Source organism: Pleurodeles waltl, chromosome 1_2 (assembly GCF_031143425.1).
Source record: "Pleurodeles waltl isolate 20211129_DDA chromosome 1_2, aPleWal1.hap1.20221129, whole genome shotgun sequence".
NCBI classification, from domain to species: Eukaryota; Metazoa; Chordata; class Amphibia; order Caudata; family Salamandridae; genus Pleurodeles; species Pleurodeles waltl.
The window spans coordinates 306840884-306863884 of record NC_090437.1 but is presented as its reverse complement, the minus strand read 5'-3'; positions in this window follow the sequence as shown (position 1 = coordinate 306863884).

The following is a 23001-nucleotide window of genomic DNA, read 5'->3' as shown; positions in this document are numbered from 1 at the left end:
CCACCACTTTTGACACAATCTCCCACTCCACCCTATGCACCAGACTTCACGGTGCCGGCATCCATGGCAAGGCTCTGCAATGGATCCAATCCTTCCTCACCGGAGGACCAAAGTGTCAGACTCCCACCGTTCACCTCAGGACTCAAAGGAACCTGCTGTGGAGTACCCCAGGGCTCCTCACTAAGTCCGACCCTCTTCAACATCTACATGGCTCCGCTTGTTAAAATCATCAGACAGTATTGCCTAAACATTGTCGCCTATGCCAACAATACTCAACTGATCCTCTCCCTGACCAACAATCCATCAATAGCAAAGAGCAACTTTCACAACGGAATGAGAGCAGTCACTGCCTGGATGAGAGCCAGCTGCCTCAAACTCAACTCGGACAAGACAGAGATCCTCGTACTGGTCTCCACCCCCTCGGCCAACCGCCCTATGTAACGCCCCCACTGACCACGCATGTAGCCTTGGCATCATCCTGGACTCCACATTATCCATGACCCGTCAAGTCAACGCCATCTCATCGTCATACTTCCACACTCTCTGCCTCCTTTCGAAGATCTTCAAGTGGATACCCACCGAGACAAGAAGGACGGTCACCCACGCACTTGACAGCAGCAAACTGGATTATGGCAACGCACTCTACGCCTGCATCACAAAGAAGTTACAAGCAAGAATAAGGAGAATCTAGAACACAGCAGCAAGGCTTATCCTGGACATCCCCCGCCACAGCCACATCTCCACCCACCTCAGAGACCTCCACTGGCTTCCTGTCAACAAATGCATCACCTTCAAGCTACTGACACACACCTACAAGGCACTGCACAACCTCAACCACCGCCTGACTTTTCTACACACCCGCCAGACAACGCCACTCCTCCCAACTCGCCCCCGCCGTCATCCCCAGAATCAATAAGAGCACAGCTGGAGGCAGATCCTTCTCCTACCTCAAAGCTCAGACTTGGAACACACTCCCACTCAAACTCAGACAGACCTCCTCATTGAAGCAGTTCAGAAAGGGTCTCAAGACCTGGCACTTTGAATGATCAGCAGTGCCACGACAGAGCTGTGAGACCCCACAGGTGATAGGCTGTATTTGATTGATTGATTGGTACTTAGACACTATCACTATCATCTATCATTTCCTACCTGCTGCCATCTCATCAGTGCTCAGAGGGTTAAATCTTTCTTAGTGCTACCAAAGTGGGATCCTGATTGTTCACCTATCACCCTGTGATTGTGAGGTCATCTACCTAGTCCTTGCAAGCATGAACGTCAATTCTCCAAAGTGCCAGGGGTAGCAGAAGTGACATCACACGCCATTTAATCTTTACTTTCACTGACACATGCATGTTCACACGTACACACACATACACACACTTGCTATCACATAACCACACTCTCACCCACAAGCACACACACAACATAAATTAAAAACATTTTACTTACCTCATCTGCCAGGACGGTCATATTCCAAATAAATGTGAACCATTCTTTAATAAATTAATAATGAATCATAGAATATTATTCACTATCAGTGAAATAAACAATTGACAGAAAACAATGAAAGTGGAACCCTAACCGATGTCCATAAGGATGAGCTGCCTATGTGTTTCTGGCACTGCTTTGCCACCTCTGAGGCCAGGGATCGCAAAGGTAGTGCCAGGAATTTAAAGGGACAAAGTAGGGATCGCACTTGAGACCCATTGCGACCCCTAAATGACTTTCATATCTGCAAGTGCTGAAGGTACAATGGGGCATATTTACAAGAAAGTGGCAAATCATAGATAATGCACCACTTTTCTGCGCCCCCCCCCTACCGGCACCAAACAGCACCATGATTGCACTGTATTTACAATACGGCACCATGGTGGTCATTAGCGCGATAGCGTCAACATTTTTGATCCTATTGTGGCGCTTTGCTACACTAGCATCACAATTGTTTAGCACGAGGAGGCCCATTGAATATAAGGGGTGTGTCATTTTAATGCCTGCTCTGAGCAAGCGTTGAAAATGGTGGAAAAAATAGTGAGTGAAATGTAAATTTAACTGTGCCATTTTTTGTGCCTCCCTGTGCCGGAACTCCCCCCTTGCAAACATTATGCCTAATGTGGGCAAGGGGTCGCAAAGTGGCGCAATGCAACCGTTGCTCCACTTTGTACATATGGCACAGCAGAAAAGCCACCTTAGTGCCACATTAGCATAAAAAAAATTACGCTTTCAAACAGAAATACCCTACCTTCACACCTTTATATTCCATATATGAATGCATGGTGCTTGTTGAAGCTGTAGGTGGGCTGGGCCCACAGTGGTAGAAGTATCGACAAGGCAAAAAGTAAAAGAAAATCAACTTACAGTTGAGTGGGTGCTGTGTCGCGGTGGTTAGGTGAAGGAGATGCGAGGAAGCCCATTCAGTAGACAGTGTAAGACAGTCAAAGGAGGGTACTCAAGAGGAGAAGGATGAGGTGCAAGATATGCAAATGGGGGAAATGCAGAGGAAAAAGGGCATACATGTGTAACATTGAGTGAACATAATGGGACTGACAGTCTCCCTGAAGAACGCTACCCCTTCCACAGGCCTCAGTAAGATTTAGTTCACAGTCTCATATTTTCAGAATTAAAATATTTTCAATATTAATTATTTACATTAAAATCATTGTTGCTGCTTGTTTATGTTAAACAGCTAACAACAATTGACAAAGCCAATAGTCCTAGCTGGTTTCAGGCATATGTCAGTTGTTCTGTTATATATGTGGGTGCAATAACAGAAAGCTCAGAGAGATAATGAAATACCAGTGGTGTGACACACTATGGAAATCACAGAAATGTAGCTAGTGTATTCAAGCCATGCCATTAATTACACAGGCCATGTCCCTTTTAGCCCCCATCCCACTTAAAGCCCTAATGCTTGTATAGCACACTGTACGCTACAAAGCAACAAAACTTTGTACGATAGGGACTAATATTAGGGATTTAAGAGATTGCCACTGAGAAGGGCTGCAGAAGTGAAGGGATTCACATAAAAGCAAAAATGGTACAGGAGTGCAAAAGTAATACAAGGAGGTGTTAAGATCTGTTCAGTGATTATTTGGTACACAGGGAGCTTCCACAAGGAAAAAATGCCATCAGTTCTTCCACAAGCATTTGAGTGACAGAGTTTGAATGGAGTTCCATATTCCTAGTCTGTAGCGGGGGACGGCCTGCCAACACGTCTTCTCCTTAATGCACCTTTTGGTATCCAGCTTGCTGATTTTAGTTTTGCAAAAGTAGGAAATGTGGGGGTCGCAGCATGCAACAACCTGACATGCTTTCAGCCATTTTCAGGTCACAACAGAACCCACTAAATATATATTTTTCTAACACCTTACTGTGAGAAATTTGGTTGAGGGGTTGTGAGCTCTTCTCAAGCAACAGCCATGATCCTTGTCAGGAGGAACCACCAAAATCACTATATTAACCTATGCTAGCTTGGCACAAAAGCATTTACGTTTAACTTAGAGACAATGTGTAATGTATTTATAGGGCACTTAAATAGTAAAAGTAACATGAAAAGCCCCACACCAATTTCGAAAAATAGAGCAAAATTTATTAAACCATTGGACACAACAAAAATCCAATCAGTAGAATTAGAGATAAGCTTTTCAAATATTTAAGGTAAGTATAGTGCCTAAAAGCACATACTGACACTCATGATTATCTAGTAGTGCGAGCCCGGGAGAAAGTCACAAGTTCAGGCTGACCACAATGGAGTGAGGGCCTGCTGCAGGAAGCAGGTTAGTCCCACTGAGAATTGTGTCCTTGATGCGGGGCATTGCGTTGTGCTGCTTAAGGTCCAATGACTAGCTGCCAGGGCTGCGATGCAATGTTCTTCATCGAGTTGCGCCATGCAGTGTCAGTTTTGATGAGAAGCTGCAAGGTCCTATATTGAGTTACGTCTTGCTGCATTAGTTGCTTTGAGGCTGCTGATCAGGGGCTGCAAGGTGCTGCAATTTGAGGACCTGCGTCACACTGTGTTGGTTCTGAGAGAAACAACTGTTGGGCCAGAAGGAGTACAATCTGATGCCAGTCAAGGGTCAGGGGCCTGGGGGCACTTATTGGGTATCAGGACTCACTCCAGCAGAGGGAAGCAGCAGGACATAGGCAGGTCCAATTGAGACTGGGCACCTGGGCAGATGCAGGGCAGGTCTCTGGAGCTTCTTAAGTCCCTGGAGCTCAGAACAGGAGGCCAGTCAACTAGCCATTGAGATCACCCTGGTGGTTCTCAGTTCAAAGAGCAGATTCCGTCCTCCTTCCCCATGCACAGGGTAGTCCTTCTTGTAGCAGTGCAGCACAGCAGTCCTTCCAACAGCTGGGCAGCAGAGTAGTCCTTCTTCTGTGTCTTCCAAAGGTCCAGACGAGTGGGTCTGAGGGATCTACTTTTATACCTGGTGCTATCTTTGAAATGGGAGACGCTGACCTCATCAGAGATATTTGGAAAGGCCTGCCTCCCTTCCCTGGTCCCAGTCTGTTGGCAGTCACAATACAATAGTGTGAAGTTTTTTGTGAGCTGAAGTATTGTCTTTAAAGTGCAGTGTGACAGGTATTGGCTCCAAACCTGTCATCAAGTCAGGATTACAACAAGATGATGGCTGGAGTGCTGAAGCCTTTCAGACACTCACACTCAGTCATAGATCTGGGTTCAATCCATCATTCTTTTGCTCACCATGCCACCCCAGTTTGGACCCAGCCATATGCAAATCAGCCCTGATCCTGCTCCCCATGGGAACAGTCCAGCCCAAACTGCCAGGCCAGGTTCTTCCTCGACAGGAAACAAGCATCCTGGGATCGGTTACTGGATAGCACCCCTCACCAGCCAGGCTAGCTTAAATCCAGTGGCACAGTGGGCAAGGGACCCACGTCTGGTTATACCCTGGTCACTTAGGGCGCAGAGTATGCTTGTTTCTGTTGAAATAGAAGTGTAAAATTGTGTAGACATGCTGCAATGTGAGCCTGAGATATGTTCTTAAAGGGCTACTTAAGTGGATGGTTCAATAAGTGCTCCAGAACCCCTAGTAGTGGCATTTAAAGTATTGGCCCTGGTACCTGTAGTACCACTTTACTAGGGACTTACAAGTAAATTAAATGTGCCAATTGAGTATACGCCAATTTTACCATGCTTAAAGGAGAGAGAACAAGCATGTTTGTGCTCATTCATCAAAGGCAAAAAGAACTAATTCAACAAAACTGGAAGGGTGAAGCCAAAGGTTTAGATGTGACCATGCAGAGAGGGCCAGGTCCAACACTTACACAATATCAGATATGCCACCATACTTGTTCATTTTATTAAACAATAGAGCCATGGTAATTATTTGATTTTGGCATAAATCATGGGTTGACAATGACAAAAATGTGCGAGGCACACACTAATCGCAAAAGGATTCCGTGAGATGTGAAGGCATTAAGGACCCCACGTCACAAAACGCACAACGGCAAACTGTCTTCTCTTTTCGAAAGACTAACTAAATGTTTTGATCTACGAAAACTCTCCCTGAATATAGATCATGCCACATGTTTGCATTTTTCAAGATTTAGTTCCAAGATGGGTACCGCAGGAATCCTCTTGATTCTCATGACTTGTCAACATCTGTGTATTCCCATTAGTTGACAGAGTCCATGATACAATTTTAGTCTTCAGATTTAGAGTGATGAACCTTACGTAATCAGGCAAAAATAGAAAAGAGTTGCAAGATTAGAGACAACCAAATCTGTGCTTCCACATTTAACATGGAAGTATGGGTGCAGCCAAACAATAGAAAAACAGAAAAATTAAACAAATGTTTGCCCAGGCTTAGTACCATTTAGTTTTAGTGTTCAAACGACTTCAGAATGGCCCCTACATTGGTTCAGAAGGTTTGAAACAAGGAAACATTATACAGCAAGAAGTTGAATGTTGACCACCACAAAACAACCAATCATCCTCATTTGAGACTTCTTAGAAATAACACCCTAGACCAAAAAATTAGGGGAAGTTTAAAGAGAGCAGTTATCCTATTTTATATATTTCTCAGAAAAATCAAAGGAGGTTCCAGTTATAACAAAACAAGCCAACACAACTTAACACAATAATGGACAGTAGCTATCATGTAACTCAGATGTTGTGTCTCCTGCCTTAGTTCCCATTAAGAAGGCATATACTCTTTAAAATTCTCTGTATGGTCCACTGGTCTCACTCATGCTGTAGACATGGCTTTGTCCAGTGAGGAAATAACAAATACGCCCCAGCTACTGCATTTACTTGAGACCAATAATCATTAATAACTGTGAGGAAATTAAACACGAAACAAGAAGGGAGTTTCTTTTATCTCCAAATGAGTTACTCTCTGATGAGAATAACCCTTGCCCTTTAAAAGAAAGGATAGCATAAATGGTTCTAAACAATCTTAGTTTACAAATATTTTATTTTTATTTAAAAACTATACATAATGAAGTAGCAACACAAGGAACTCATATATGTGTCTTCATGTGGGAAGAACCTGAAAACTTGGGAAATCTGCAGAATCCATGCTCAGAGGAAGGGTTTGAAAATAGACAGCTTGTGAAACAACAGTTTGCCATAACCTAAAGCCAGCACTGAGACTCCTGCAGTTATCAGAGACAATGATTTTCTCACTGTGTCTTGTGGAAATTGATCCACAATGCTTTCACTCTACACAGACCACCTTGGAGAAATTCGGGAAAAAAAATACTATCCACATCACCTAACTGCAAAAAGCTGCCCCCATGTAATATTAACCCAGTGTCCAGATCGAGAAAAACATGTTTTAAGTCTAGATTTGAAAGTAGACCCTAAACAAGGCACTGAGCAATTTCTGTGGAACCAGGTGCTGAGGTGACCTGGGTGCTCATCTCTTCATAGAAAGGTGTTCTCTAGGGCAGTAACTCATTCCAAACGGCATTTGACTTATGGGCCCAAAGTAGTGCTTAATTTAAGCCGATGGTTGCATCTGGGGTCCACTGGTACTCATGTATAGTTCTGGGATATCTACCATCTTCAAGCTTTGACCCAGAAAAAGAGAGCGAAAAACACAAAAGAGAGAAAGAAAGATGGAAAAATAGTGACAAATGGAGAAAGTATGGATGAAAAAGAGCCTGCGAGAGTGAGATAAGTGGGAAAGATGTGTAGGGGTGGTACATGAAAAATTAATGATGTAGAATAAAGGTACAGAGCTTTGGTGTTCAGCATTCCTGACATTCAATTGTGCTGGCTGTAGCTTCAGAGCATCATTTTGTGCCCTGGCACTTTTTCATTTACAAACTAAGCACTGGCCGAACTTTTTCCACGAGATGACTAATCAGACGAGGAACTGTAACCATTATATCACTTCAACTTTCTTTTTTCAAGGGATTTCTTATAGTCTTAACTAGAGCCGAATGTCTGAGTTCCCTCAACAGTTTTATGAATTCAAATTCATCAACCGCTGCCCATATCTTTTGGTGCAATGCCAGCTTTCGATTTTTGTTGCTTTTCTCTTTAGATTTTAACCCAGAGCTGCCAATGACAGCAAGATCTCTCTTTAATCACGTAGAAAACTGTTTGAGGTATTCAAGCTGTGATTTTTTTTTATTTTCACTTTGACGTTTAGTGCAGCAGTTTTCTTTGGTGCCTTGTCCAGTCTCTGTATCCTAACAATTCTACTCAACCAAACTCACGCTGAGAGAATTCTGCATGCTTCGAACAATGGGGAGCCAGTTCCCATTGTTTGGTTCTTTTGATTGTACTGAGGCTCTCGGAAGACGCGCTGTACCCAGGCGTATATACAAACTGTATTCATCCTTCCTGCTACCGAGGAAGGGAGGTACATTTTGAAATGTTTCCAGAATCTGACATCAGTTGTAGATTTGATTTCTGCTGATATAATATGTATACTAAAATGGGATGAAGAACGTCTACAGGATGTCAACATAGAGATTGAAGCCAGCAAATCTAATTCTACATTAGAGGAGTTCTGGAAGTATCATGAAAAACTTAGGGCCTGATTTAACGAAAGTGGCACTGCACCCAGTGCGGCAATGTGACGCTAATCCTGCAAAGCCCGTTGAGGCCTATTGTAAACAATGGTGTACCTCCTTTTAACGCCTGCTTGGAGCAGGCTTTAAAAGTACTGAAAAAAATGCTGCAAAGTAATCTCTTAGATTTCTTTGCACTATTTCTTTGGCCCCCCTAACAGGGAAACACCCCCTTTGAATACATTATGTCTGGCCCCCTTTGCATGCATTGCAGCGCTTTTCAAATTTGGCGCAGTGATATTGGCCTCCTTGGGCCACATTAACGTAAAAACAATTACGCTAATGTAGAAGAAGAAGGCGCCAGGTGCTCTTAAATCTGCCCCTTAATATGTATTGAGGGACCTCTAGAGCAAAGGCTTATAGTGAGCAAAGTTTTTCACATGGTCAAGCTGAAGGCAGTGTAATAGCACTGATAGGTTAAATAGTCTATTCTATAAAGGACGGGCTGTATGATTCCTTTAACACAACCTCTGCTCCTCACACGCTTTCTACTTGATCTGCAGCTGCCATCTCTTGCTGCCTATCCCCCCCCACCACCACCACCACTCCCCACTTTCTCCATTGTCAAACTATCTTAATGGATCCGATCTCACTATTTTATTTTTTTATCTATGTATTTTTTTTTATTTAAGATTTGTTTTAAATGTTGCAATCTCTACCCATCCAGGTTTCACAGAGGCCTGTAGAGTGCATCTCAAGGTAGGAAGAAAAAAATAATTGACTCAAAGCGCTTAGAATAATTTCAATATTAAATGTATTCAAAACATTAAATACACATTAACAGATTAAATTTACAGCAAGGAAATTACAAATTAGCAGATGTGTGTTACAGATAACCTATACAAGGTGTTTTCTAGGTGTAATTGTGAATGATGACATAAAATAAGATCATAATTGTAAAATACGCTAAATCTAGGAACGTGAAGGTTTAAAACAGTAAAACTATACAAATACAAAAAGGAACAACATAATGCACTAAAATACACTTAAGAGATAGTGTCATTACAAGAGAATAAGTGATCAGTATCCGGAAATAAGAATAATTGCGGGTGAAGGCATTGACCAACCCTAGTTGTTAAACAAACCATGATATTGTTTGCACTGTTGACCTTTCTCTCCATCTTCCATGAATGTCATTTAGGGATCACCAGGGATCTCAGTTAGCACTGTTTATGTGACCCATGGCCTCAGAAGTGGAAAATCCAGTGCCAAAAAGACAGGGGCGGCTCACCCTTATGGGCACTGGGGCTCCACCCTCATTGTTTTCTGCTCGTTTTCATTACAAAAATTATGAAGAATATTCCACTATCCACTAATACTGTCATGAAAATGTTGCACTGGGAGCTTCTTTGGCAGCTGAGGTAAGTAAAATAAAATCCTTTTAAATGTGTGTTGTGTGGGTTATAGTGAGAGTGTGTGAAAGGGAGAAAGAGCATATGATTGTGAGAACATTTGTGCCTACATGTCTGAGCATGTGAGTGGACGTGAGTGATTGGTAGTGTGTGACCAGTAGTAAGTTAGAACAAATACCTTTGAATGTCGTCACTGTTAGTGAGGCAGAGTGAGTGATACTGAGTAAGAGAAAGAGAGAGTGAGAATGAGTAGGAAGGAGTATGAGGAAGTGTGAGTGTGAATAAGTGTGTGAAAATAAGTGACAATGAGAGAGAGAATGGAACTGTGGATAAGAATAAGAGAGTCCGAGTGAGCGAAACTAAGTAAGAACGAGGGAATGAGAGTATGAAATAGTGCAAGTGAGTATGAAGATTGAGAGCATGAGTGAATCAGAGTAGGATGGACTGTGAGGAGGAGTGGATTAGTGCAAATGAATGAAGATGAGCCAGTCAGAATGAGTAAAAATAGGTGAGAGTGAGTTAGAATAAGTTAGAGTGTGTGACAATAAGGGTTTGAGTGAGAAAGAATGAGTGAGTCAGAATACGAGTGAGTGAGAGTGAGTGTGAATAAGTGAGAATGAATGAGTGAGAGTAAGTGTAAGAGAGAGAGTGAAAATAAATGGGTGAATGAAAGTGAGTTACAATTAATACATTTAAGTGAGTGACAAAGAGAGTGAAAGATTAAATGTAAGTCAGCATGAGGAAGAATGCAACTTTAGGGTTGGACGTCTGGCACCCGCCCTGCCATGCCGAAGGTAAATCTTGGCTTGTAGAGGCACCCAAGGAAAATACTGCCAGTGACATACTTGAGGCAGTTTATAGAATGGCAAATACTTATGACAAAATACTTGCACTGACCTACTAAAGTAATACCTGAATAATGGGCACCCATGGTAAAATGTTGGTACTGGCACACTGGAGGTACTTTTTGGCATTGAGACATTTGTGGAAACATACTGACTCTGGCATACTCGAGGAAATTCTTGGCATAGAGGACAACTGTGACAATTTGTTGGTGATGGGACTTTGGAGGCAATGCTTAGCGTACTGTGTTACAACTGTGGCATGTGGGACAGGGGCAACCATCACAAAATGCTAAGACTAACTAGAGATAATTTTGACATGCTGTCATCTATAGTATGTGAATGGCCTAATGACAAAATTCTGCACTGGCATATTGTATGCAATATTGTCATAAAAGGGGACCCATGGCAAATGGGGGCGCATCAATGTGAAAATTCTGGCTGTGGCACAATGGAGCTAACTGTAGACATTTGAGGACACCCTTAGCACATCTTTAACAAAATAGGTCAACTCCTGGGAACAATCAGGTTTCCTTGGCTTCCACACCGTAAAGGGGCTTGAATATTTAATGAGTACCCTCTCAGAGCCTTAGGCTTTTTAACAAATGTAAGTGAAAAGTGTGCTGTAAAATACACTATTATTTGAAACCAAAAAACGAAAATAATACTTTGCGAGATTATGCTACATAAATACAATTTTTGGTACACAATTTAGACAACCTTACCATATAATTCGATTCTTCGTGACACCTATTCTTAGTACCCCTGACAATGTTAACTGTTTGCAGAGTGGTTGGGGGGTTGTCATAACGATGATGAAATTTGCATTTCACAGGTGACCTTGAAATATTTTCTATATTTCACAGTTCCCTGTGGCGTATGGGTTTTCATACGACTAAGTTAGGTTCAATAAAAACACCAAAACGTGTACAAATGTTACTTCTGGGGTCACTAACAATGAGAGTACCACAGTTGTGATCACAGATATGATACCAGAAGAGAAACAGCACCAACACGTTATCCGTAGGTTTTTTGTTTCAGATAAAACGCCTCAGTAGAGAGGCCACACACATGATGAGGGGCTGAGCTACTGAACTTTTTCTGACGTCAGCACGTAGAGGGTAAGTTGCAAATAGAAGCGCTGTTTGCAAACCCAAAGGCCAAAGACCACCTGTAGAAATAGGAGATCGTTATCCAACTTGTGCTGGCACTGCAGCAATATAACTATTGTTTCAAGTTGTGTTTGTTAGCGAGTTTGCAACAGCCCTTTTGAACGGTGCTCCATGGGGCAAACAAGAAAAGTGTCCCATATGCATAATATGGCCCCTGGTGCTGTTTAATATTCCACACAAAATTCCATGTCTTGTACACTGTAATCCAATTGGCCCTATGACTGTGTATGCAATCCTTACTGTTGATTTAAAGTATAAGTTAGAATTTAGATGGCCTTCAGGGGCTGTGTTACACAAGTGTCCTGGGGGCGCAACAGGCTTTTGCACCCGCTTTTGTGCACCCCATGACAATTTGGTGTTACAGAAGGGACCTCAAATGCTTGTGCAGCCGCTTCTGCAATACAGATAGCGCTGTTGCACATGTAGCACCAGCGCTAACATTAATGGGTGCTCCCTCATTTGCAGGGGAGAAAATGGGGACACTGCTCCCACGCCATATTACTGATGTGGGTGCATAGGCCAACGTGCCTTTTGAAAATGCGCCACAAAAAGTGGTGCACTTTCAGTGTGCCTCCTAAATGCAGCCATCTAAAGGGATGAAAAGGGGTTACATGGATATATTCTTGCAGGTGGGTAAGGGGATGGCTAATCCCTATTAAAAGTACCGGCGGATTGTAATTGTAATTGTAATCGTATTTATATAGCGCTTACTACCCCTGACGAGGCGTCGAAGCGCTTTTCGATGAGTAGCACGCTACTCCGGAACCCAACAAGAATTAGTGATGGATTAGTATCGTTAAATAATGAGTACAGTTTTAGTATTATTATGAGTTAATTTGAGCCGCGGATATGAGAGTTTGTTAGTTAGACTGGAGTAATGGAGGGGTGGAGGAGGAAATAAATCCAGAGGTGTTAATTGGGAGTATATCCTTCATTTACTCAACCAAAAGGCTTGGGATGAGTAAAGGGGGGTGGAGGGGGAAGAGTATGTGGAAGGTTAGGGAGAGCATAGTAGCAGGGTGAGATGAATGCTGGAGAATTTAGTAGGGTTGTGTGGGAGGTCACAGAGGTAGAGTGAGGTTTGGTGAGTTAGATGTGGAGGGAAGAGCTTAGGCAGAGATATTTAGGAGATGAAAGTGGTAGAAGGGATTTGGGATGAGTCAGAGTGAGAATGGAGGATAGTTTGATAGAGACATGACATAAGAGTGATGAGTAGATAAGTGTGATAAGATGAGAGCAGGAATTCATAGATATCTAGTATAACAACCCAAAAAAAACCAGGAGCCATGCAATGATCCACGAACATGCCAAGCACAGAAACAACATATACACATACACATACATATATATATATATACATATATATATATATATATATATATATATATATATATATACACACACACACACACATATGCACATACAATACATAATTAGAATCATGGGTAAAAAAATACTTAGTCAGACAGGTTTAAAGAGTGTGTGTGTATTTTATTGTTATGACATAGTAGCAATACATATTTTCCAAAGAAACTATAAATAAATAGAAATATACATATAATCTGAAAAAAATATTTATCCACATAGGCATATGCAGTTCATAGTTGTTTGAAAAAAGTGGTTATGAAGGAAAGAGCCAACTCTTGAGTAGTTTTCTGAAGACAAGAAAGTTATCTGTGGCTCTTATAGTTGGGGGTAATGAATTCCATAGTTTGGCTGCTTGGACGGAGAAGGATGTACCACCTATAGGGGGTGATTCTAACCCTGGCGGTCGGTGATAAAGCGGCGGCCAACCCGCCAACAGGCCGGCGGTCGAAAAAATGGAATTCTGACCCTGGCGGGAACCGCCAACACAGCCCGCCACATTAACACTCCGACCGCCGCGGCGGTGCAGACAAACAGTGTGGCGGTCACCGCCAACAGGCAGGCGGCAGAAAATGTACCGCCCACAGTATCACAACTCACCAATCTGCCACCTTTTCTGGGGCGGGAGCCCCGCCGATAAAAACACGGCGGAAACAGACTACGAACGGGAAAACACGCACCAAAACACACTCCACGAGGAAGGAGGACAGCATGGAACCCGAATTAAACATCCTACCTGCTCTCGTCTGCCTTCTCATCTACCACGAGTACGAACTCCGGCGCAGACCACAACGGTGAGTACTGCACCTACGACACACGGGAGGGGGGAGGAGGGAAGCTTACGGCACACACATATGCGACCCCCACCCCCCCAAACTATGTACACACTAATGCAGAGCAACAATGCACAGTGACACCACCCAAACCCCCCTTAAGAATGCAAAGACAGAAATAAATTGGGACGAAAAATTTATATAAAAAATAGACTCTGATATGGAGCGGTCAACTATGCAAAATATCCATAACAAAATGATAATATATACACTGCCATGGAGAACCGAGGCAATTAGTCCTGTACATGAAAGTTAAATGGAACAGTCCGTGGGCTACAGTGTAGCGACACAAGGGCAAAGCCCACACAGGAGACCTGAGTCCTTTGGAGAGAACACTGCAGGGGCATCTGATGAAAAAATTACAGGCACCTCAGGGGGAAGGGAAGGGGGAGGCACCACAGCCACATGAGTCCACGACGCCAGATCCACGAAGGGGCCACCATGCCCATTGATGTATCCTGGGGAGTGCAAAGCCACAGTCTCTCAAGTCTCTACAGTGGGTGGGTTGCCCACTTCACCATCCTGGGGAGTGCAAAGCCACAGTCTCTCAAGTCTCTACAGTGGGTGGGTTGCCCACTTCACCATCCTGGGGAGTGCAAAGCCACAGTCTCTCAAGTCTCTACAGTGGGTGGGTTGCCCACTTCACCATCCTGGGGAGTGCAAAGCCACAGTCTCTCAAGTCTCTACAGTGGGTGGGTTGCCCACTTCACCATCCTGGGGAGTGCAAAGCCACAGTCCATCTGGTGGATGACAGTGTCCACTGCTCAAGGAGGAGGCATGGTGGGCACAGTGAACCATAAACAGTGCTTGAGAGGAAGGGCCCAGCGGAGCGGTGCTTGAGACGGCGGGGCCCAGCGGAGCGGTGCTTGAGATGAAGGGCCCAGCGGAGCGGTGCTTGACAGGAAGGGCCCAGCGGAGCGGTGCTTGAGACGGCAGGGCCCAGCGGAGCGGTGCTTGAGATGAAGGGCCCAGCGGAGCGGTGCTTGAGATGAAGGGCCCAGCGGAGCGGTGCTTGACAGGAAGGGCCCAGCGGAGCGGTGCTTGAGAGGAAGGGCCCAGCGGAGCGGTGCTTGAGACGGCGGGGCCCAGCGGAGCGGTGCTTGAGAGGAAGGGCCCAGCGGAGCGGTGCTTGAGACGGCGGGGCCCAGCGGAGCGGTGCTTGAGAGGAAGGGCCCAGCGGAGCGGTGCTTGAGATGAAGGGCCCAGCGGAGCGGTGCTTGAGATGAAGGGCCCAGCGGAGCGGTGCTTGACAGGAAGGGCCCAGCGGAGCGGTGCTTGAGAGGAAGGGCCCAGCGGAGCGGTGCTTGAGACGGCGGGGCCCAGCGGAGCGGTGCTTGAGAGGAAGGGCCCAGCGGAGCGGTGCTTGAGACGGCGGGGCCCAGCGGAGCGGTGCTTGAGATGAAGGGCCCAGCGGAGCGGTGCTTGAGATGAAGGGCCCAGCGGAGCGGTGCTTGACAGGAAGGGCCCAGCAGAGCGGTGCTTGAGACGGCGGGGCCCAGCGGAGCGGTGCTTGACAGGAAGGGCCCAGCGGAGCGGTGCTTGAGATGAAGGGCCCAGCGGAGCGGTGCTTGACAGGAAGGGCCCAGCGGAGCGGTGCTTGAGACGGCGGGGCCCAGCGGAGCGGTGCTTGAGATGAAGGGCCCAGCGGAGCAGTGCTTGAGATGAAGGGCCCAGCGGAGCGGTGCTTGACAGGAAGGGCCCAGCGGAGCGGTGCTTGAGAGGAAGGGCCCAGCGGAGCGGTGCTTGAGACGGCGGGGCCCAGCGGAGCGGTGCTTGAGAGGAAGGGCCCAGCGGAGCGGTGCTTGAGACGGCGGGGCCCAGCGGAGCGGTGCTTGAGAGGAAGGGCCCAGCGGAGCGGTGCTTGAGACGGCGGGGCCCAGCGGAGAGGTGCTTGAGATGAAGGGCCCAGCGGAGCGGTGCTTGAGACGGCGGGGCCCAGCGGAGCGGTGCTTGGACGGCGGGGCCCAGCGGAGCGGTGCTTGAGATGAAGGGCCCAGCGGAGCGGTGCTTGAGACGGCGGGGCCCTGTTCAGCGGTGCTCTTCTGCACGGCGGGCCCTGTTCAGCGGTGCTCTTCTGCACGGCGGGCCCTGCTCAGCGGTGCTCTTCTGCACGGCGGGCCCTGTTCAGCGGTGCTCTTCTGCACGGCGGGCCCTGTTCAGCGGTGCTCTTCTCCACGGCGGGCCCTGTTCAGCGGTGCTCTTCTGCACGGCGGGCCCTGTTCAGCGGTGCTCTTCTCCACGGCGGGCCCTGTTCAGCGGTGCTCTTCTCCACGGCGGGCCCTGTTCAGCGGTGCTCTTCTGCACGGCGGGCCCTGTTCAGCGGTGCTCTTCTCCACGGCGGGCCCTGTTCAGCGGTGCTCTTCTCCACGGCGGGCCCTGTTCAGCGGTGCACATCCAGTAGGTCAAGGGAGCCAGACCTGGCCTGGACTCCCTGCTCAGTCGCCCTCCGACCGTGATGCTTCTGGACCCTTCGGGGACGGAGTCCTGGGCCCTTTGGTGTCCTCCTTTCCAGCTGGGATGTGGCATGTGGGGCCCACCTGCTCCGCGCTCCTGCTGCCTGACTTCTCCGCCCTGCTGCCCTTACGCTCCTTAGATGGGGCTCTCGGGCCCTTGCCTCCCCTAGATGATGTGGCTGGTGAAGTGGGCGAACTTTGCTCCTTGGGGGCAGCCGTGTCAGTCCTCGCACGGCGGCCCTTGTGTTTCCTGGTCCTCTTGCCGGGGGGGGGCTGGATGTGTCCTTGCTGCTGATTGAGGTGTCACTGCTGACAAAGGGTGGGCTCCAGAACCCATGCACAACAGTGACACCCGAAGCTGGGCTGGTGGTGGCTGTGGTGCTCTTGGGACTCTTTGCAGATGGAGGGGGTAGGTCATCGGAGGGAAAGAGGTCAAGATTAGCCAGGAAAAGTTTTTAAGGGCCAAGGTAAAGGGTAGGAGAAGTGGTGATGGGAGTGGAGGAAGAGGATGTGGTTGTAGGAGAGTCAGGTGTGCTGTCATTGGGTGAAGGTGCTGGTGCTGTAGGCTGTCGTGAGGTGGATGGCTGTCGGGTGGGTGGCTGCCTGCGTTTGTGTGTCTTGGAAGAGGGGGTGACAGACACAGTGGGAGAGGACACAGGGGACGTGTAAATGGCAGTGGGGGTGGTGACTGCACGCGTGCGGACTGTACAGGAGGGTGTGGTGGTGATGGAAGCACTGGCTGATGTTGGTGTGCATGCAGGTGTGAGTGTAGACGTCACAGGGAGGGAGGAGGGAGACGAGGAGGAGGGGGACACAGGGGTGGCAGTGACTGTTGGAATGTCTGCATCTGGGTGTTGCTTGGGTGAGTGTTTGTGGGATCTGTGGTGCTTGTGTCTGGATGAGCTGCCCTTGGGTGTTGACGTGTGTGCAGGCTGGTCAGATGGTGTGGATGGGATAGGCTGAGGAACAGGAGACAGAGACAGGCTGGAGGCAGTCAGAAGAGGGAGGCTGGAAACAGGGACAATGGCTGCCGTCAGTGCTGAGGCCAGAGCAGTGAACGATCGTTGATGGGTAGCCTGACCCGAATGAATGCCCTCCAGGTAGGCATTGCTCCGATGCACCTCCCTTTCTACCCCCTGGATGGCATTCAAAAGGGTAGTCTGCCCAACAATGAGCGTCCTCACAAGGTCAATGAGCTCCGCACTGAGGGCAGCAGGGGTGACAGGGGCAGGGGCTGAGGTGCCTGGGGCGAAGGAGACGCCCGTCTTCCTGGGCGAGCGGGCACGGAGCATAGGCTGAGGGGCTGCAGGGAGGGCGGGGCTGGTGCGCTGGGTGGCGGCTGTACCTGTAGAGGCGGGGGTCCCGGATGTTTCCGCCACCGCTAGGGAGCACCCATCCGAGGACGTGTCTGTGTCGCTGCTCTCACCACCGGTCCCCGTTGTGGTGCTCCCCTCGCCCTCCGGATCACTGGTGTCCTCGGTGTCTGTTCCTGGGCCCACCGGGGCCTTGTGACTTGCAGCCCCCCCGTGCTCCGATGCCAAATCTCCTCCGCCTGATGATGCTAATGCACACATGCACAAGAAGATGAAGAAGAAGGGTGGGGGAAGAAAAAAGAAGACCAGGTTGAGTGCATGCAATGTCAACACCGTTGGCGGAGAGGACAGACACAGGAGCCTCATGCACTAAGCCGCGCATTCGGGGTACACTACTCAGTACTTCTGACTAAGATAACAGGTCAAGAGACGACAAACACGCAGATGTGTGAGGCTGGACCATCAATAGCTGTACTTGTCACCCTACAGAGGTGGGGGCCGGGAGCACAGGGCCATGCCTAAGGGAGAGGACTACACTACAGAAAGCGCCCTGGCCTAATGTCACCCACAACCCTCCTCCCCCCCCCAGACGCCTCCACTGCGCAGAAAGATAGCAGAATGTGCTGATACTCACCCCCTTGTGTCTGCTGTGATGCTCTCAAGCGCCCATCCAAATCAGGGTAGGCCACCACCAGGATCCGGGACATCAGGGGGGTCAGGGTACGACTGGCACCCCTCCTAGGTTGGGAGGCCATCCCCAGCAGTGACTCGGCGGTCTTCCTGGTTCCGCGGCGGATGTCCTCCCACCTCTTGCGGCAGTGGGTGCCCCGTCTGACGTGGACCCCCAGGGCCCGGACTTCCTTGGCGATGGCACGCCAAATCTCGACTTTCTGATGGGCGCTGACCTATGTGACATGTACAGGGTGGGAAGGAAACATTCATCAACTTACTGCATGTTAGATGTGATTGGCCCCCCCTCCCCAACCTTGCCATATGGCACATGCTCTCATCTGGCGTGCGTTGCACTCCTCATTCGCCCCCCACCCCACCAACTTACATCCACCCCACTCCACACAGGCATCGCCCATTCCATGTGCACCCGGTGTACTTACCTGTTGGTCTGGAGGACCGTAGAGTAACGCATACTGGGGGAGGACCCCATCCACGAGCTTCTCCAACTCTTCAGACGTGAAGGCAGGGGCCCTTTCCCCAGTCGCAGCAGCCATTGTCACTTCCAGACCGAGGTCACAGCAGCACTTGCAGTATAGGTCCTCTCCTGTGGATGATCAGGTCTCGAGTGATTAGGCAGATAGAAAATGGCGGTCACGCCCGCGGCGGTGCGTACCGCGGCGGTGCGTACCGCTACCGCCAGCGCACCTCGTCATTGGCTCCTGAAACCCATAGGCTTCAATGTTAACCAATGCGGCTCCGTGTAGCGGTCTTCGACCGCCTACCGCCACGGTGTGCTCCGCCAGCGCATTGACCTCACATCCCATTGTCCCACTTCACAGGTCAGGCAGCCGCCATTTCAAGGGCCCACATGGCCTAATTTCTACTGCGACACACAGGCCTAGGCCTTGCATTGCCACACATACACACCTTTCAAAACATAGATGACCGTGTGCTATGCAAGCTGTGGTGAACGTACCAGTGATTGGCTTGACTCTGTGCTCCATGTTGTCATTCCTAGGCACCGTCCGCTGGGACTTGCGAGGAGAAGGATGAATCCTCGCGTGTACCGACCGCTGGTGGACCTGTCGACAATGGAAGAACGCCACATCATACTACGATACCGACTGGACCGTGCCACTATCCATGAACTGTGTGCCCAGCTGGAGCCAGCCCTGATGTCCCCCATCCACCAACCCACAGGAATTCCCCCTCTGGTGCAGGTTCTGTCAGTCCTCCATTTTCTTGCAAGTGGCTCATTCCAGACAACAGTGGCCATGTCATCTGCAATGTCTCAGCCTATGTTTTCCAAAGTTTTGTCTAGAGTGTTGTCTGCCCTGACGAAACACATGCGGAGTTACATTATATTCCCTGAGGAGGTTGATTTGGCCACTGTGAAGGGTGATTTTTATGCCCTTGGACATATTCCCAACATCATTGGTGCCATTGATGGGACCCATGTAGCCTTAGTCCCCCCAAAAGACGATGAGCAGGTGTACAGAAACAGGAAAAGTTACCATTCTATGAACGTCCAGGTGGTCTGTTTGGCTGACCAGTACATCTCCCATGTGAATGCCATGTTCCCTGGGTCAGTGCATGACGCGTATGTGATGCGTAATAGCAGCATCCCTTATGTGATGGAACAGCTACAGAGACAACGTGTGTGGCTAATAGGTTACTCTGGTTACCCCAACCTGCCTTGGCTATTGACCCCAGTGAGGAATCCCCGGACCAGGGCTGAGGAACGGTACAATGAGGCCCATGGGCGAACTAGGAGGATCATAGAAAGGACCTTTGGCCTCCTGAAGGCCAGATTTAGGTGCCTGCATATGACCCTGATGTACTCACCAAAGAAGGTGTGCCAGATCATCGTGGCCTGCTGTATGCTTCACAATCTGGCATTGCGACGTCAGGTGCCTTTCCTGCAGGAGGATGGTCCAGATGGTGGTGTTGAAGCAGCTGTGGAGCCTGCGGAGAGTGAAGAGGAGGAAGACTCAGAGGACGACACAGACAACAGGGACAGAGTTATCCAACAGTATTTTCAGTAGCACACAGGTAAGAATCACCCACGCCATTTTACTTTTCCTGAAAGCCTCCTGCTTCTCAACTTTGTCTATGACCCCCCAGTTCTTTTAAACTGATGTTTGATTTTCCCTTCCCTTTTCAGTGCTGTATGACCCACTGCGTGACTTCTGCTTGGTTAGCCCATGGACTAATGCTTATTGATCTCGGTATGTGTTCAGCACAAAGTTAACAGAACAGAATTGATCGGTAATGTGTTATACATTTGTAAATAATACAGCCTGACTCCTGTTTGATTTCAGTGCATTGAGTGATTTATTTTTTGTGCTAGATAATGGTACATGATATAAACACGGTGATGGGTGGGGGTGGAGTAATGGCCATGGCAGAGTCCAGTTCTCAGTCTCACAGGTGCATTGTCCATATGCCTGTGGAAGGATGGAGCAGGGGCAGTTCAAGGTTGGACAGGGTGGCAATGTGGGACAGTGGGATGACTTCAGGGGGTGTCTCATGCTGGCGGGGGTCTTGACATCCTACTCTGTCGATTTTCTTGATCTCAGGCTCCTCTTGCGGGGTGGTTGTTCTTCAGCAGGAGGTGGGGTTCTGGTGGCCTGTCGTTGTGGTGGGGCCTCCTGTCCACTAGCGCTGGCGGAGGTGGTAGGCTGTTCCTGGCTAGTGACAGGGGCCCTGTGTGGTGCCACATGGTCCCGCAACGTGTCTTCTATCCGGTTGGGGGCCTGGACTATGCTCCCCATAGCGGTAGAGATGTTGGTGAGTTGATTGGTGAACCCCATATAGCGTTCCTCCTGCTGTGCCTGGATCTCCTGGAACCTGGCCAGTACCGTCGCCATCGTCTCTTGGGAGTGGTGGTAGGCTGCCATGATGGTGGTGAGGGCCTCTTGGAGAGTGGGTTCCCTGGGCCTCTCCTCCCCCCCTGTCGCACAGCAGCCCTCCGAGTTGCCCTGTTTCCCCCGGCCTCATGTACCCTGGACGGTGTGCCCACTACCACTGCCCCCAGGTCCCTGTTGTTGTTGGGGTGGTGGGTTAGCCTGGGTGCCCTGTAGTGGCAGACACACCGCTGATTGACCTGTCCTAGAGACAGAGGCATGGGCCCGCTGGGTGGGAGCTGTGCTGTTGTTCCCAGAGGGGGTTGGGTCTGCTGTGGCCTGTGTGTGGGGAACCGACTGTCCAGAGGTCCCCGATGGTCCGGGCTGGTCATCAGGTTCCAGGTCGACAGAGCTGCTGTCATCACTGGGGGCCTCTTCCAGGGGGGGATGGACATTTCTGGACCCTCCTGGCCGGTGTGTTGGCGTTCGGGTCCTGCATGGGGTAAGAGAGTATGGTTATTGTTTCTGTGTGTGCTATTGCGTGCCATTGATTGGTGCCCTTGTCCCCCAGTGCTGCCATTCCCTTGGGGGAGGTGTTGTGGGGGTGTTTTGGGGGGGGGTATGTGCAGTGGTCATGCTTGGGTGATGGGTGTCCATAGTTTGTGGTGGCATGCAGGGGTTGGTGTTGGGTGGGTTGTGCTGGTGAGACATTCTCAGGGAGGATGTGTGATGGGGGGTTGGGGGTGAGGGTGGTGGTGGTGGGGGTAAGCATGCTGGGGGGGGTGAAGTAGTTGAGATTGTACTTACCAGAGTCCATTCCTCCGTGTACTCCAGCGAGGCCATCAGGATGCAGGATGTTTAGTACCTCTTGCTCCCATGCTGTGAATTCGGGTGGAGTGGGTGGGGGTCCCCCGCCAGTCTTCTGCACTGCGATGTTGTGTCGCGAGACCATCGAGCGCACCTTTCCCCTTAAGTCGTTCCAGCGTTTGCGGATGTCGTCTCGATTTCAGGGATGCTGTCCCACCGCGTTGACCCTGTCCACGATCCGCTGCCATAGCTCCGCCTTCCTGGCTATAGTGGTGTGCTGCACCTGTGAGCCGAAGAGCTGGGGTTCAACTCTTATGATTTCCTCCACCATGACCTGGAGTTCTTGGTCCGGAAAGCGTGGGTGCCTTTGGGGTGCCATGGGGTGGTGTGGATGAGGTATGGGGTGGTGTATATGGTGATGAGTGTGTTGGTGTGTGGTGCTTTGTGCTTCTATGTGGTGTGTGTGATGGTGTAGTGTGCCTCTGTGTGATGTAGCTCTCTATTCTGTGATGTGTCTCTCTCTCCTTCGTCTCTGATCTTCGGTCGTAGGGGTTTGTGGGTGATGTGGGTGTGTGTTTTATAGTTGTATGGATGTGTGGGAGTGGTGTGTGTATGTGTATCAGGTGTGTGTATTTCAAATTGCCCAATGTGGCAGTGTTTTGGAGCTGTGTGTGTATTTTGACCGCGGCGGTGTGTACCGCCAATGGAATACCGCGGTTGAAAGACCGCCGCGTGGATTGGTGGGTCAGAATGGCATGGGCGTGTTTGTGTTGGCGTGGCGGTGGAGGTTTGGTCATCTCCAGTTTTCCGCGGCCCGCTGAAGAGGCGGCCTTCCTTGGATGTCGGGTTTTTGGCGGATTCACAGTTGGTGGTCAGAATGACCGTGGCGGTTTACCGCGGCCGCGGCGGTAGTATGGCGGAGTTCTGACCGGCAGTATAGGCCTTTTACCGCCAAGGTCAGAATGACCCCCATAGTCTTTTTCTTGTATGGTGGTGTTCTAAGGCGGGGTGCCAGTCTTGAGCGGAGGGTTCTTTGTTGGATGTATTTGGTCATTTTCTTTCTGATAAAAAAGCGGTCCTGTTCCATGTATAGCTTTGTGGGTGATACAAAGCAGCTTGAAAGTGCATCTTCTGGCAACGGGTAACCAGTGTAGTGCTCTCAAGGCAGGGGAGATGTGGGCTTGCGGCTTTATATGCAGTAGTAGCCTGGCTGTGGAATTCTGGATACGTTGTAGTTTTTTCATAACAGATAGAGATGATCAATGGTAGAGGCTATTGGCATAATCCAGTTTGGATAGTA